The sequence below is a fragment of the Bombus pyrosoma genome, linkage group LG9 (assembly GCF_014825855.1).
Source record: "Bombus pyrosoma isolate SC7728 linkage group LG9, ASM1482585v1, whole genome shotgun sequence".
Taxonomy (NCBI): Eukaryota; Metazoa; Arthropoda; class Insecta; order Hymenoptera; family Apidae; genus Bombus; species Bombus pyrosoma.
Window position 1 is genome coordinate 15,009,487 of NC_057778.1, and position 18,356 is coordinate 15,027,842.

Sequence of the window (18,356 nt, forward strand, 5' to 3'; positions counted from 1 at the left end):
CAGCGGCGATGTCAATCTAAACAGTCGCCTCATCATTACGCCTTACTGACAGAGTCATTAATGTGCGATAAACAGGAGGATTAGAAGCATGAATAGCTAGAGCTGGATAAATGTTTCGTGTTTCAAAATAACTTTGATTTAAGATACAGCGCTTGGAACGATCGGAGTATCGCTTTCCGTGTTACATTGATTTCCATGCCGATTTTATGCTTCTTATATTTGCATAAACTGTCTTATCGATTGTCTCTACGTCAATCTATATACATATATATATATATATGTATATCACAGTATCGTACGAGTAACGTATCAATCTATTAAACTTAGTAGGCTCGTCGATTTTGTTCACCTTGTTCCTCCGTTTTATTCTCCTTGGATCCTCTATTCTACAGTGTATTGTATGTTTGAGTAGGTCGGATAGAACTTCATTTTCAACGAGTTCTGTTCAAAGAATTTAAAATAATTAGAAGTATAAACACGATTGTGTAGAGGGAAGATAGGAAAGCGCAATCACGTTACGAAACGCAAGATGAACGTCTGACAATGATCTATTTAAATTTCAACGAGACCATCAAGCCATACCAGTAGTTGAAGACTTTTATACCGGTTCGGATCCAGCACTCACGCCTATTGTAAATTTGCCCCGAGCGAAAACACTTGTCACTTGTCCAAAGATAAACGAGGCTGGCTTGAAACATTAACGAGATCTCAACGAATACCAAAGTGGAAATGTTAATCGGCTGACAAAGCCGATTTCGAACCGATGAAATCCACGCTTGAGACTAAAATATGCAAAGCTTTGCCCCTAACGAAAAGATCGAGAACGTATCACACAGCTTTCGCTACCATCTCTCGTACGATAGAAGCATACTTCTTTATAACCAAGCATGTCGCTGATTCATATTGCATGCTGTTACGACGATATTTGTGTTCTAGTTGAAGCTTTAACCGCTGACGAACGCGAAATTCGCGTTAATAACGTACAACATGGATAATGTGGAACGTGAGAACGTGACGACCATTTCTCCAATTAATTCTCTTCCTAGCGCACCATCGCTCCACTATTCATCCACTATCATGATGATCGTGTCAACAATGGACATTCGTAGCATCCCACCGTCAATGATTCTGACTGATTCCAAACACGAACGACTTCAACCCTCTTCCATATAAATATCAATAATTGGAATATTTTCTCGCATACCTACCCAACGGTCATAATCCAAGGAGTGTTTCGCACTAATTATCACCGAGAGATTGGTTCACTGATTTCTAACACGATTGCAACAGATTTTTCCTCACACCGTTTGTTTCTTCTTCTATTGCAACGTACCAGTAGCAAGCACACTGTTCCAGTTTAGCCGGATAGTAAACCACCTATCACGAAATTACGGTGCTCGAAACACGACACTCGCGTCGCGATGATCGCGTGGCAGATCCTGGACCGCGAGGTTGTCAGATCACTCGCGAGAACCCCTCGAAATCTCAGGTATCCCTGGTGAAACACGGAAACACAAGGTAACGGAGCTACGACAACAACGATGACGCACGTGCACCAAGCGACAAGTCGCCGATTATTACACGGAACATAACATTCGTTGTCATGATACTCGCGATCGACTTACTGGAGCGAACAGGTGGGCGAACACGGACAAGACTAGTCACGCTGTGCGAGACACGCGAGTCTCGTGAGGTTCGCAAAACCAACAAAAGAGAAGACGCACGCGTCGCGACGGCTTGACGTCGACTGAGGAGAGATGGATACGCCGCGTCGCGTCCGTACGCCCCTGCTACCACGAGCCCCCACCAACCGACGCTTTGGAGGCGCCACCGACGCTTCGCCACCCCTCTGGCTTCTCGTTCGTTCCGTTTTCTCTGTCTGTTCTGCCTTGGTGCGTCGAGCCACCGCGCCGTCGTCGTCGTCGTCGTCGTCTTCGTCGTCTTCGTCGTCGTCGTCGTCCGCTTTCTATGCACATACATTCTTTGTATCGGCGAACGAGAGTCGATGAGTCTAACGGTATCTAACAAAATCGATTCTTTGCCATTTTTCTTTCATTTTTTTTTATAAGAACGATATTTATCTCGTATTTCGTAAACTTCGTAAACATAGAGAAGTGTATAGTTACGAAGCATGTAAGATTTACTTTTCATGTCTAAATTAGTATAACCCGTGTAATTTGTATAGCTCGGAACGTATCCCTTGTGCCATATAGAGACATACGGTATTTCAATTTTTTTGTTAACAAAATATTTATCATAATATACAGGATGCTAGCCATACCACATTTTTTAATTGCAACCAAAATAAAAAGGTAGTAGAGAACAAAGAGATATGGTACAAAGAGAACATATTTTTACGGCCAATTCTTTTTACAGATACTATAATATGTGTGAATTTTACAGTTGCACTATTTTTTTAAAATAAAAAAATATATATATATCTTTCTGCACAGATGAACATTTTTCGCCAATATACATAAAAGGGCATGAAGATGACATAGTAAAAAATTGATAAATTTATTCGTTTATTTCTTCACTAATAAACGAGTCGCTTTAAAACGAAAGCTTCTATTTCATAAAAATCTTATTTTCAGCGAAAAACTTTTTTCTATATCTTTCATCTTACTCCGTCGATTTGCCTTTACTCCTTGGATATCGTGAAGTGACACGAGAATTGAGGGTTGACCCTCGTGTGAGAACGCGTCATCTGATGCCAAGCTACCGATGACGATTACCACCCAGTTGGAAATGCTAATCGTGGCAGGTCATGCAACTTTTAAGAGCGAATGACCGTTTGTCTGATACGTCGATAGTAGTCTTCGTTGCATGCGCGTTTGTTATATGATGCGATTCAATTCTGTCAGTCGATTATGCCCTGTGATGGGAGGCGATGACACGCTAATGTATGGTTGAGAAACGCTCTCGGTGACTATATGACAAATTGTGTAAAGAATGAAATGAAAAAGGATGGTGGAAGATGAATGATGATATATATATATATAGCGCACGAGTGATAGTTATCTTACAGGGAATAGGAGAGCATTTTGTATTTTACAGTTAATTTCAGAATTTTAAATCGCGCGTGGTCACGTTGATCCTGTATCCTTCGTTGAAAATGACTATTGAAATAATTTTTCAACTAACACGGTTAGCGAAAGTATCAATAATAATCTGTAGAATCTAAACGAAGAATTGTTCCTTGATGCGAAGAACTTTTGTCATTTAACAAAACGAAATGGATGATCTGTTGAAAAAGTTTCAATAAATGTGAAAACATTATGGAGTGATAAACTATAATATTTACAAATTATATTATATAATACCGTTTCTTCAACATTACATACGAGTTACACAACGAACCCACCGTTCATATTCCACACGCAAGGTAACTCTTCTGTTACCAGCTGCCACAACGTAAATAAGCTCCATGTTGTTGACATTATCAGCCACGTGTGTCCTAATTACGTTCGACCAGAGCTAATTGTAAATTGCTCGAATATGCCGATACGCCAACTTATCGCATCTTCCTCGAATTCTTTGACTTCGATCGCTACTATATAAATTTCTGTGGAATTTAAGAAGTTACGCGTGGTCGCGCAGATCTATGAAGAACTCCAATTACCCGTCACGACGTTTCTGGTGGAGCGGGTTTCATTATGATGTTAATATACTCGCGCGAATGGCCTCGAGAGCCATTTGTCACGACTGTCGCAAGTTCGCCAGTTTAATGTATCCGTACTCCTCGATGGTTGGTTCCTCGCAGCATCGCCTTTGGTGCAATTTTCGAATGACAATGCACCGTTACTAGGCAATGTTGTCCGCTAGATAAAATAGGCTTACACGTATCGCAAGCGTAATGGAGTTTCAATGGCCCCTGTTTAACCTATACTGTTCGATAAGACACGAACGATAGTTGAGCGACTGAGAAAACTCTTTCGCCAGCTTTTGTATGTTATTTTATTTATTTGTTTATTTTTGCTTTTAATAAGGATTTGACCCCGTCTTGTTAGATTATTATATAGGTAATAACTGATAAAATATTTACTTATAAATTATAAATTTTACTGACATATTGTTAATGATCGAAGTACGTAGTTAGAAATCAACATATCTGTAAGTTGTAGGAATAATCAATCGTTAGTTTTAATGGTCCTGCTATCAACGCGTCAGCTCGTTGTAAATTATTGTTGAATATATGCTTCCGTGCAATTCGTGTTCCTCGGCACACACAAATCATATGGAGAACGAAAGTAAACGATCATTTGAACTGACCGTCTGCTATATCGACTCGATAATCAAGGTTGAGGTCAGGAGATAAGTAATTTGTAAACAGAATAAAATCAGTGTTCATTGACTGATCCAGGAAAGAATTCAAATCGCTCGTTCTCTCGTTGCAATATTTCCGAATATTTATGATGTTACAGTTGTTAATAAAGACAAAAATATGTGTTCTTAATACCAAATTAATTGTTGGATCATAAAACTGGCATTTTTTCATTATCGTAAGAAATATTTATCACTTGGTGCTGTAACAAATATACATTAAAAGGAGGATATATCATTGCAATGTGATTATATTGATTGGAATTGAAAGAGATACTGTATGTGAAATGTTATTTATACGTAAATAGGTCAAGAGTGTTATTCTTCATAGAATGTACTAGTAAATTTTAAGTTTAATCTCTTCGATACGATGTTCGTCCGCGGCGTAGTGTTACTTGGCAGCAGCCATAATGTTTATTTAATCTGTTTGTTAGTGAATTTGGTAATAATTATTTAAACTGAGAAATTGCACAGGAAGTAATAGACCACCTATAACGAAATGCCCGGAACGTCTAAACAGGAGGACATAAACAATCGAGCAATGATAGTAGGCTGTGTGTGTATGCGTTTAGCGATTATCGACTTTAGTCGTCCGGACCAGTACCGAAAAGGTTAATTATGGCGACCTTTTCTACACATTTCATAATATTTTCGTATTGGCGTATTTCTCTCTCTCTCTCTCTCTCTCTCTCTCTCTCTCTCTCTCTGTCTAATATTGAACTATTATCATTTAATACGTATCACGTTTGTTAATACATTTGCGAATACGTGGACGAACATATTGTTAACTTACACCAAAAATTGAATTTCTTGAACAATATAAGTGCAAAGTTGAATACATAGCTACCAATACGTTTTCCTAGACGTATTACTCAAAATATCTGAAAAGATCGGTGCAAATTCAAACAAAATCATTGAAAGAATCCAGTTAAATTATAAAGTATTTTTCAGCCAATACATTAAATTGTGATTATAATTGTCCGTTAATAACTGTAATTGCATCGATGGCTCGCTACATATCAGAGGATCCGCGTACAAAGGAACTTGCATGCGCGAGATTCCGATTGGGACGATCGATCAAGCATCCTGAATTTCGAGCGCGTGTCCACCGATCTTCATCCTTCCAATTATGTGCTCGATGACACCCAAAAAATTAAATTAGATGGAAAAATTAAATTACACGGAGAAGAAGATGATAAAAAATGACCATTTAACCAGGCGTGAAAGAACATTCGAAACGAAAATGGCTAGTACGAGAACAAATTATCTTGCAGCATCCTCCCGTATCCTATGCAAACGTACCAAACCCGCGCACGAAATTCATGCATCGAGTGCCCTGAAATTGCCACGCTCTAATTAGCAACTCTGTCGATTCATCTATGACTTATTGTTGCCACTCGTAAATACAATTATCCAAGTGACAATGGCAAATCAATCGATAGTCATAAATAACGGTACGAGCTACCGATAGTTCGCATAACGACCGATGTAGGAACTGAATTTTCGTGGCGTACCACGGAATCATTTTCAGGAAGGAAGGAAATGCGAAACACGTTTCAAAGAGGCACGCCTCTGAAATTATTTCATCGTGGACAGGATCGTTAAATTGATACACGAGCCGGGTTGCGTTACGAACGATGTACAACGCGGCACGTCGGTTCTTGCGCTCTTTCGGCGAGCTGAACAACCGGTCGAATTATTAAACCGTGCCAAAATGATTAGTACGTCCGTGGAAATGAATGACCGACCGATGGCTGATGCTTCCCGTGCGTTTTGTGAATACAAAATGCTATTGCGGGTCTCGCGCGTTCCCCCGTTTGAGAAATCGTCGCTCATGATTGTTTGGCAAATTTCGCAGCGCAGTAAATTTACGACGATGTTGCGCGCGAAAGACGATCCGTGTAATGCGCGAAGTTACTTCTTGTGGAGAAGCGAAGCGAAAGACGCTTTGTATCGGGAAATGTTAACACTCTTTTCCCTACTTTGGAGCGCGGTATCGGGAGAAAGAAAACAAACGAAAGCTCAAGCAGCCAATGTTCGAATTAAGCAGTTAGCCTCGAACGTATGCGAGAAATGAGGGGGAAAGCTAAGCAAAAATGGAAGTAGGAAGTTGAAACGGTGCATCGGCTGAAGTAATATTTTTCCACGTATCGATTCCTACGACCATGGCTACAAGTTTCCAGTGGAATTCTGTCGATCGCACGTCATCCCTCGCACGAGTCTTTTTAACCCCCAGGAGCGTGCCGCTGACGGGAAAGTTACCGCTTCGAGTGGAACTTTTTAGAAGTTCGCCCGGGGGAGTGGCGCGGAGATTAGCCCTGGGGAATTAGAGTTTCCGGTGTACAATGAGTAGAATTCAGAAACGTCTGACCGTAGAAAAATCGATCGGTTTCTTAGTTCTGTAAACGTTTCACATTTTTCCATCGATAACTTTGCCTCTTAATGTTTGGACCAAGGAGAATACTTCCGAATAATGCGATAGCAAATATCGCTCGACATCTGATCATCGACTGTCTTACGATTTCATTTACAACTTCACCGGTTAATCTCAATTATCCCTTTTTAAAACGGTTCTTACGAATAAGATATCGAAGATTCGAATGTCACTGCACGTTAAATTTACTAATGATTAACTGGTAATGTCTCCGCTACTTTCGTACGAATTCTATACTTGCAAAGAGGCCAAGCTTATGCAGTTTAGACATAACCTTGTTTAGTCTTGCATATAGCCTTATTTAATCCTGTATAATCCCATTTAAACTTGCATCAGTCTTGTTTCCAACACACGATCTCGTTTAATCTTGCGTAGTCTTACACAGCCTTATAATAGTCTTGCAAAGCTTTGTATAATCTTGCACAGACTTACATGGCCTTACGCAGTTTCGCACAGCCCCCGATAGAACATACTTTATGGACTCAAGATACTTTCTATTAATTCCATACCTTCCTAACACCTCCGTGAAGCATTAGTTTCTATTCGAAAAGCTTAAAATTATACGATATTGTTTCTAATTTAATATATTGCATAGTGTCCTAAAAATAAGAAAGCGGTTGAAACGATCCTTTATAAAAATTTAAATAATTAGATAATCTTCGTTCGAAATAAGATTTAATCAAGTTCGTTGTATTCGTCAAATCGAAAAGATAATTGTTTGAGAAGTACGATAAAGCCAGGAAAGCCTACTCGACCTCGATAATCAAGCACGATCACCGACAGCAGCAGCAGCAGCAGCAGCAGCAACAGCAGCAGCAGTGGCGGCAATCTGTAAAAAATATCTTTTATCGAGCGGCTGTTCTCGACACTCGTACAATAGGCATACAAGGTAGAAGTATTAACCTTTAATTGCGTTGCTGTATACGTATACTACTCGGCTGGTTATGACGTTTAGCAGAAGTTGCAAAACAGCCTGTAGCGATTGTAGTGTGCGTCTCGCGTTCTAATTGGATTCCACGCGTACAAACTACAGTTTAATATTTTTCTCGCTTTGATAACCGAAAGCCACACTTTTATTCCAGATTGCAATGGCACCATGATCAGCGTCGCTGTTAAACGCACAAAGTAGCAAATCGTTGCACAACGCATCTAACCATCGTTTAATACGGCATTCTCGTGCGTTTCGTTTCGCAAAAGAGTCGACTGCGTTCGCGTGTGATTTATAAATAGCAATAAAATGTCGTGGAAACGAATAAATGAAACGTGAAATTCGCTTTGTAAATAATTCAATGGTACTCGAGCGGCTGGGTGAAGGGCACTTGCACACGAGAGGCGAGCGCATTACGAGATTGTGGCCAACTTCGTATACCCTTTCGACCGTGCTTGTATTTAAAACTGAAATGGGCAAAAAAGCGATGCGAAATGGGCGAACGAGCGACCTGCGAGTGGATGTTCTCTCAGAATGCTTTCAAATTAGAGAACGCATTTCACTGTTCGATAGTCTTTCTTCCAAGATCTTTGCTCAAAGGTTAGATCGAACATATGTATAAAACATATAGAACATAATACCATTTATTCCGTTGTTTGGAACTTGCTGCATAAATTTTTAGAAAATAGACACGATTTTATATACTTTTGCAAATAAACTAATACGAGAACTTTCTAATTACTCCGAAATTTCTCACGCACTGACAATCTTAAATTATTATTGGTACAGATACTGCTGTACGAACTATTTAGAGTTACCTGTTACATCAAAGTCTGTTGAAACTTTTAAACGTGCACCAGCAAAGCAACACTAAGTACTTTCGTCATAGTGTCTCTCGGATACACGTACAAGTGAAACTCAAGCAGCCGACATATTATACGAACATATATCTATATATACGTACATACGTAGGAGATGGTTGCTTCGACCGGCGGTGAAATTCAAAGTTCTCGCTGCCTGACATTAATTAACACGTTCGTGACCGTTGCGTCAAAGGAACAAAAGGCTTCCTTTTCCGTTTCTGTCGAGAGACGATAGTTTGTTCTGGTTTTGTTCTTGCGTGCCGTTGCACCGATCTAGCAAATTGCATCGAGCAACTACGACAGCCTCGCCATGTTCTATGCTTAGTATAGCATTTCGTTCTAACTGCTTGCTCGGACTTGTGTCCACGAGGAATCAATTTTTCTGTATAGTCGATTCGAAGGTGTACGATGTCCCTGGGGAGCTATAGGTTCATCAGGTAGAAAACGATAAGGGATAACAAGAGGAATACTTTTGGCAATAAAGGGAATTCGATTGATATCGCGAATTTGCGTGTCGCGCGAGAGTCTTGTTAATTTGGCGTTGCAGAATCTGAATTAAATTTAATTAATTTCGATTTTCTACGTAACGTTAACATTAGCGGCGATTTTTGTACCGAAAAATCACTTTTACGTTGCATAAAATTTTTAATCTAACAGAACGTAACTCGAGCTTTGATTTCGATAATTGAACTTTTACAAAGGACTGAAAATGGATTTCGTAAATACTTCAACGGTGATAATGGTAAATTATCGATTTTTCTTTTGTGTCTACGGTATTACATTATACCGGTAATGCATAAAGCGGAGACTACTACACATACTAGTGAAAAATGCATTGTGTGTATATCCAAATTGTTTTAATAAAAAAAGAGAGTTATACGTATAGAACCATTTGCAGCTCCTGCAATGTAATAATATCATATGCGAGAAATTCGAACTGAACATTCGAAACACTGATCAGCATTTTAATATTTCTAGCTCTACAATTGCCACAGATCGGATTACAATACAATAGCGAAATTTTCTCATTTCAATAATCTATATTTACCAAAGGAGCAAATATAATTTTTGTACGTTTAAAAATTAAAATTTCAATGAAATATCGTTACAAAGACATAAAGAAGCTAGCGGAAAATATCTCTCGTATAATGCTCTTCGTACTATAATAACGAAATAAATTTTGTGCTTTCTCCTCGATATCGATCTCTCGATATCAAATACGCGTTCTGTTATTTACAGGCGTACGTATGCACGTGTACGTATAAAAATATAAATGTAAATACAGGAGCGTGTGTGCACACGTGTCTACGGCAAAAGAGTTCGCTTAATATTCATAACGTCTCTACCCCTGTGGCAATTCTAAACACATTTTAATAACATTTTTTACGGTGCTCTTCCTACACGGCTCAAAAGCTTCACGGCCGCTTTTAGAATGCTTTGGTCAAGTTAAGAACAAGGATGAAGAAAGACAATTGCGTTCACGAGACAAGAGTCGAGATAGAAGGACGAAGGAAGAGAGGAAAAGATGGCGGGACAAAGACGCAGTCGAAAAAGAAGAAGCAAGAACAAATGGTAATGGAGAAGCGGAGGAAAGAACGATGAAAAGAAAGAATAACTGCTAGAACGAAGGAAAAAAGGAAAAGATGGGCAAGGAAAGGGGAGAATGGAAACTTTACCTCCTTCACTACCCCCGGAGCTTCGTCTCTTTTTACGACGGAATATTTTGCTGGCTCTTTCAACTCTCTCCTCTCGCTTTCAACCATCGAACGAACGAACGAACGAACGGAACAACCAACCAGCGAACCAATCTCACCCCCTTTTCGCACCGGTTGAAACTCGGCCACGAAGTTTCGCAAAGTCTCGCCGCGGGAAAAATCGAAAACGCTTGAAAGCTCCCGGGTGTTTTTATGCTGACACATTTTTCCACGAAAGAAGAAGGATTGCTACCGTTTACCGAAGCGATCGATCACCAAATTTTTAGGTTCCATAGTATCGTCAGTTTTCTTTCGCTCAGGCTTCTCATCGGATCCTCGTACAAGTCGACGAGATATCGAACGAACTCAGAATTGTCTAGAGAGAATTGCTTTAATTGTAATCAACTACATCATATGCGGAGTATATTTATAGCAATACATGGAATCTCTGTAATTCCAGCAGTGGTATTAACCACAACCATCGCAACGTCGTACTCTGTTTAACTCATGAAAACAAGTGCCAGTAACCGTCGAGCAATACCTCTAGAAACACGGAAAAAATCATCTCGGCGGGTTGAACGAATCGCGAATAAGCAATATTTTCAACATCACTGCTAAGCTGCATATTATTTCGAGCGGAAGCTTGAAAAAGACGGTCGTCGTGTACTAGTTTTCGCAAGGCGGCGGCCACGAGCAGCGATATTTTTGCAGACAATGTATCGGAAGGTCGCTGGGGAAGGCAAATCTGTTCCGCATCTCGACGGCATATCGGCGGAGAATAATGTAACGTCATTGGTGCCGCCACGAAGAGAGATGAGAAATTAAGTGAACCGTGGAGGATCGTATCGTCGACGGCGGAAAATGTATACTGCAGGCCGCTTAAGCCTCTCCTTGCGCAGCCAGCCGAGTGCATCCACGATGGAAAATAATATTTGTCCGTTGGGATACTAACGGAAAAGACGTACTTTATCGTCTTCCTCCAACGACCCTCGCCTCGATCTTTGATTCCACCGATTGTCCCCTGTCGGTCTAACTCTGCCTTCGTCAAATCATCTCACCGTGAGATCGCCCTTCCTCGTTATATCTGTATACCTTTTCCCACACTTTTCTACCATTCAATTTATACCTAGTACGTAACAAACGTTCGAACTATTCGATCACCGATCCACAATATATTTTGATTATTTGGATTGATTACTAAATAGGGAATATTTTATGGGATATAAGATGGAAAATCAGGAATAAGATTGTTAAATAATGCGTTGATTACTGCAAGTAAAGGTTGTCCTATTTCTCAAAGCAATTCACATATCCATATCCACATCTTCGTACACGAGAATCCACATGTCCTGAAAGAAAAATCCGTCAATCCTGTTGTGTAACACGAAATTTTCAATTTCCCGGCGTTTACTTGTCGAGGTAATACCTTCCTGTCTGGATTAATTTTTATCGCAATCGAAATATCGATCCAACTATACCGTGACCAATTCTCATCGACCCAGCGTGTCCCTAGTGAAAGGGTTGCGCGGCACAACTCGCATTTTCCCAAATCACCCCCTTGTTGCTTTCCCCCGCCGCACGATACCTCCCTTCGCTCTACACTCCGCCCCTTTTTCCCAACCAAACAATCCCTCTACGTAGCACGTGGACGACCGAAGGATCGATATTTATCGGCGTGCTGTATGAAATTCTGACGACACCGGCCGGTGACTCTCATTTGTGACAGCTTCGTTGTGTGCGACGAATCGCTTTGATGAACTACGCTCGTATGCGCGCCAAGCATATTCTTATCTTTCGTGATCACACGACGTGAATTACTTCGCGTACCAATCCCTACCACCGCATCAACTATTTACGCGAAAACACTTTCATCGCGTCGTTGCTCAGTTGCAGTCCTTTTTTTAACTATTTTATTGAAAATAAAGACAACCACTTGCGAATGTTTATAGCGACAACATTACAGATTAGAGTGCACGCCATCGTAGCGTTGAAACACGTCGGGATGTTGATGCGATTAACTGGCATTAACCGAAGAACTTCTTAGGCAGTTCGTTGCGTCACCGTCCTGTTTCATTTCGATTGAAAGTATTAGGTTGTCCGAAAAATGTCTTTCTTTCGCAAACGTGTTTTTTACAACAGTGCACCTTCATACAAATGTGAAATCACGTCTGTGAAATGTCTCGGTGTTTATCTAAAACATAACAAAATGGATCGTACATAATTCGACAAAATAATATAAACCAAAAAACGTTGCGCGTCTATTATTTCCTCATAAAACGGAAGAAACTTTTCGGGCAACCTAATACTTCTGATTCTGAGCTGGAATAGGTAGTAGGATGTCTGATAAGTTGAGAATATCTGGTTAGGAGGTGTTCGTAAGTTGCATGCAGATGAGATAAATGAGGGAAATGATACTGGTGTAATGTTGTATCAATATCAAATCGTTTGATATAGAGTCGGACGTTGAAATGGGTTGGATGGTTACAGTGGATTCGAATTTGTGATACAAAATAAAAATTGTTCGGAGAAAATAATACGTATCAAGATACTTACTGATGCAAGTACGGTAATCACACCCTTGAATCATGAACGGAACATGCGAATATTGGCAGTTCGTAGAAAAACTGTAAAACAGATTTATTCGAGTTCATTTTGCTTCGATGTAAAAAGTAAAGAGACCCGAAGCGCAAAAACCTGCCCATTGATTTATTAGCAAATTGACAACAATGTGCGAGTAATTACCTCTACACGTATCTAAGATCAATGAGGTCCCTCGAGCGTAACAGAGACAGAAATACGACGGAGGAAGTGGAAAACCGGCACTGTGAACGAGCATCGAGGTCCTCCATTTTCGAACGGTAACGGGTCAATACCCAAGAGATTGCGAGCCGAATTAGTATTTAATAGTAAAAGTTTCGTTCACCGAGGAAGCTATCTTTCCTATCGGGAGCCCGGAAGATAGAAAAAGAAAGGACTGCGTAAACGGAACGATGTTGCTCTCGCGAACATCTTTTAGAACGAATGAACCCGTAAATAAGAACAGACTATTTCCAACGCGAATTTCCCGTTTAAATCAACTTGAAATATCCGAGCGAAGGAAGAGCATGATCGAGTTAGTTAAGAAACTTCGACTAAAAGCGTGTCAATGGATTTAGACTTCTTAGAATATATTTTACCGTATTATGTAAAATATGACAATTTCGCGACACTTGTCGATGCCCGTGCTACATTATGCAACTGTATTGTGCGCTACATTTTCAATCAACTTGCATATCGTATTAGTACATGCCTTCTGCACGCAAGCTATCTTTTTCAGCGTCCAACTAAAACCATGTTCCCCAACCAGTAGAGAACTTCTTCAAACGTTCTTCAATGTGCACCTAATACTTGAACCTACGATGGCGCTACTCGAAGGAATAACTAATCCATAAAAACATACAGGAGCAAACAGATCGAGAAAAAGAGAGGCAGAAAGAAAGAGAGCGAGGAAGAGAGAGAGAGAGAGAGAGCAAATAAAGACGGGCAAAAAATATAGTCTCATCAGTTTCGGCCGATTTCCCCACGGAGTTTCCCTTCAGCCCAGCATTTCATATTCGTCAAGCAGGCCGACACGGACACAGGGCCTTCGTCGAACGGACGAGCGAACCGACCAGGGACACGTTGCTGGCGACAAATTAAAGCGACCTCCGCTGGTCGCATTCGATCGGACAGAATTGCGCAAGGGCGGTGCTGTGACCGCATAAAAACGCAACCGACACGAGCCTGGAGAAAGTAAAAGAATAAACGCAAAGAGGAAGAGACGAAGGAGAAGGAGCAGAAGGAGCGAAAAGATTCGACAGTTGGCTCGGTACGACGATACGCACACCTGTTTCGGTCGGATAATGAATGAACCGTGGGTGGAGGAGAACGTCGCCGGATGCTGCCAAGATTCACGTCACGCTTATATTTACTCAAGTACACCGACACCGGAGAGAGCTCGAGGCCTGACTTTCTGCTCCGCTTTCCCGTCTCTTCTCCCTGTTGTTGCCGCTTTTAGGAGAACACTTTTGGTATCGTTTGCTCGCGATTATCACCTAGGTGGATCTTTGTTGACTTTACCGCTGTCTTCCTCTTTCTACTCACCGATAATTGTGCCGAGAAGCTTCGCGAATGCCCTAGCTGCCATGAATTTCAATTCGACACCGCCTGCTCTCGGCAAGATGTATGATATTATACAGTTTATTCCTTTGATTACGTGTCTTCAGTTGCATTTAATTTGTGGCTCGATGAATTTTTGTATGTGATTATTCCTCTAGGTTTAAGTTTATTCAGTTTATTCCTTTGATACTGTGTCTTTAGTTGTATTTAATTCATGGTTCGATGAATTTTTGTATTTGAGCCGATACATCTATACTAAGATAACGGAGAATTTGATAATTTTCCGTGAATATAAGACCAAGGTATTTCTTGAACAAACAAACTTTTCCAAAGTAACGTCATTTCCGTTTCTTTTCGCCTTTATTTTGAATGTAAATTACTTTGAGTAATTCCTTTAACGAGTATATCGATCTTCAGAAAACGCTTCAGTGTAGATTCAAACTTTTGACATTATTTTAAAAGTGTTCGGCATACTTATATTTAAATAATCATTGAAAAGTATTGTAAATACTGATCTTTTTGGGCAGTAGCGCGTAATTACGAGTATGAAATTGCGCCTTAGGAAAATAAATCAAGTTGACAGCACAGAGGTAGTGACAGAAGTTATTAGGTCTGTCTTGTGACGACGCAAATTAAATTCATTAGTAAAAGCGGAGTCTAACGTGATTCTCGTAAAATGAGTATTACCCAACTGCCCATTGGAATGGTAATGAACTAATAAATCTTAGAGCAGGTTGCGTGTATTTGTATAATGTAATAAACGTAATTTAATTACCTACACAATACAGTTTATGTCGTTTTATGAAACTGAAAATGCTATAACGCAACTAGTAGAAAAAAGAGTTGATATCTGCTTCCTTAAAAATAAAATTATAACGTAAAAACCACGTTGTATGAAAAAGATGTTTTACATACGACATATTAAGAATACAAGGATGATGAGATTATTCTTGGGAAATTTTATAAATAATCATTACGAAGATAATGATCGAAATGTTTGTTGCGAAACAAATTTTCATAATGAATCCAAAAGATCAACTATCTTCTTATAGTCATTACGATAGATTGGGTCGATTTAAATTTACAACTTTGTTCAACCGTAGATACGCTGGTTAAACGAAAAACGTGTCGCTCAGCTTAATCGAACAGAAAGAATTGCAATTATCCCAAAAGACTAATCGCGTACACACCCCGTGTGATGTACGGACAGAACGGAACTAAACGGAAATTAATTGACATCAAAAAGCCGTGCTCCGTTCGAACCATCGAGAAATCCGGCCCTATCCCGGGGGAACTCGGCAAACAGAGCATCGCCCCGAGGGAAAACGATTTGCGAGGAATCTCAGAAAATTTGCTCTCGCGACCCAGGCACGACGTTTCGACTTAATCTCGACACAGAGACGACTCACCCATTTGTATACAGGACTCGTTCCACTCTCTTTCTTTCCCTTTTGCTCCTTTACTCGTCCTTCTCCCTCTTTCTCTTTCAGTCCTACTCACCCTCCGTGGCTCCGACCTGGTAAAAGGGTGGCTGCTGCTCGAAAAAGGGTTGGAGGTGATTGCGTTCCCATTGACATGGGTTTATGGAGTAGCCGAAGACGCGCAGGGTTAGAGGGGGTGGAAACTGAACGACGGGGTGTATAACGCGACGAATGTACGTGGAGCGAGCAGGTGCTCACCATTTTCGCCCTCTCGACGTACAATCCTTATAGATAACACGTCGTTTGTAACTGTCACCGAGCTGGAGACTAGCCGGACTATAGCTACTCGAGTATACAGGGTGTCCCGTAACGCGTTCCATTCTCTTTTACTCGATTGTTCTCGCTAACATTTCGATAAAACCGTGACAAGATTTTATCACTTTCTTCGCGCCAACGCCGTTTTCCTTTATAAAAATTATACAAAATTTATAAAATTTAGTCATTGTTTCTAATCGAACTACTCCGTCACTTTTATTTTGGAAATAATACAGGGCAAGTGATTTTATTTTACGTCAAGAACAAATTATCCGTAAATAATTCCTTATTTTGTTTTATCTCTGCTTAAAATCCTGCTCGCATCTTACATAACAACCTCTGTGTGTATCACTGCGTGCACGTAAGCTTGTCGGGACGCGAAGTGTCAAAAACGAACCAGATTCATGGTGACTCGAGAAAAAGAATTTAAAAGGTCGTAAAAAGCATGCGCACGCGTGTAGTAGTCACGTTGCTGTTTGATGGTAGCTTATTCGTAAGTTCGCCTTCGTATTTTCTTTGTATAGCACGGCGTTTTACGGGTGTCCCTGGTACCGATGATACCTAAAGTCCGTTTAGAACACGGAGCACCGTGTGTCAGTAGAAGCTTCAGTGACTAATGTTACTCGAAAGTGGATTTGTATACCGGGTGAAATCGATAAACGTCTGTCGGAAGTATGATAGAAGAAAGGTGGAATAATAGGAATAATGGGCACGATAGATTTTAGGAACAGAGAATAATTTTCATGTCACTTCACAAAAATAAAATATAAAAGTTCAAACTTAATAGAGACAATTAATAATGAAGAGAACAATATCACGAATGATATCTAACGTACGATTCAACGTAGTTGAGAATATTAGACTCCTTTATAACATTTTTCTGCGATTAATAGACTACATAATTGATAGCAATAGAAGATACTACTATATTGTCAGACGGGCAGCTATATGTCCTCATCGTTGTTTAATTCTCGTTGAATTCTCAGCTTTTTGCGAACAGCATGTATATAAATGGTCCTAATGCTTTCGCTCTTTCATCGATATCAATTATTTATCACGAATTCACGGTGTGGTATCTGCGGTTAGAGGCTTTAAACGGCATCCAGCATTTATGTTTAGGACGTTCAACAACGTTTCGCACCTACAGGTTGCGTTTGTCGGGGTAGGAGAAAATATTGCTATAATAACGGTACAACAAATTAATATTTGGATTTTAAAGTTAACGTTGTCTTGACATTTCGTGTATGTATAGGATATTCACTATACTAGTTTCTAACATTTCGTTCATGAACTACATATTCTTGAGAAAAACGGAGACTACTTTGTACTACTTTTTACACGCAATATGGTGGTCGCCATTAAGTTGCCGCGAGAGTATTCGGACCCAATATGCCAATAAATTGTTTGGTCGTAGATTCGATTTTCAATTACCGAACTCGTAGAGTTCAAAGGATTAGGATAGTACAGTACCAGTTTAATATTGGCTGTATTTGAACGGTGGTGAAATCGGTTCGACGAGACCATCTCTTGGAGAAGATAGCGCGAACGAAGGGATGGATATTCACTGCCGATATAAATGACCGCGAAGTGATAAATAATGTAACGGAGTACGGCTCTTGGGTTACGCGTTGGGGAAACGTATCGTTCCCATTACATGTACGCATGTGCACAGGTATCGCTATAGTCGAGTAAACAACATACGATGCCAGAACGACATACTCTGGACCACACAGGGAAATTCTCGCCGGAGCGCGAAGCTTTTTCATGCTTTAGGTCGACAACCGACCCGTTCGATGCGTCCCTTTCGCTCTCTGTCTCCTTTCATCCTCTTTTCCTCTTTCTCTTTCCCTTCCCTTTCCCTTTTTTTTTCGTCGTGTCGTCTATTCGCGTAGATAAAATAACAGGAGCGCGATAAATGGCCGACACGGTGTCGTACGAGAGCCCGAGGTAATAATGATATCCGATGAATAGAGCCGCACAAGCTGCGCCATGGCTTTTCACGTCTTTCTGCATTACCTTGCGACTTTTGTGAAAGCGTGAATGCGTGCCTATACGACTGTCAACAGGAATTTGTTAGCTGCTGAGTGACCTATATCTTTTAACAGAGTACCAGGTATGTGGTACAGCGTGTTGTAAATTGTTTCCCTGGAAATTGTTGGATACGAAGATAGGACGAGTGACGTCTCTGTTCGACTTCTTTTCATCTCGGAGTCTTATACGCGTTAGCTGATTAATATATCG

General features: G+C 40.4%; 1 protein-coding gene across 17 annotated transcripts in view; it reads right to left on the bottom strand.

Annotated features, from left to right (window-relative positions):
• LOC122570599 (CUGBP Elav-like family member 2) overlaps positions 1-1,733 on the bottom strand; it is a 358,376-nt gene extending 356,643 nt beyond the window's left edge. For 8 of the 17 annotated variants that reach the window (XR_006317854.1, XR_006317853.1, XR_006317855.1 and 5 more), the window contains exon 1: positions 1,209-1,732. The gene's annotated coding sequence lies outside the window, so the exon portion shown is untranslated. Of the gene's footprint in view, positions 1-1,204 lie in introns of all 17 variants that reach the window. The other 9 variants (XM_043733110.1, XM_043733121.1, XM_043733119.1 and 6 more) reach the window with 5 other exon arrangements.
• Positions 1,734-18,356: the final 16,623 nt, after the last annotated feature.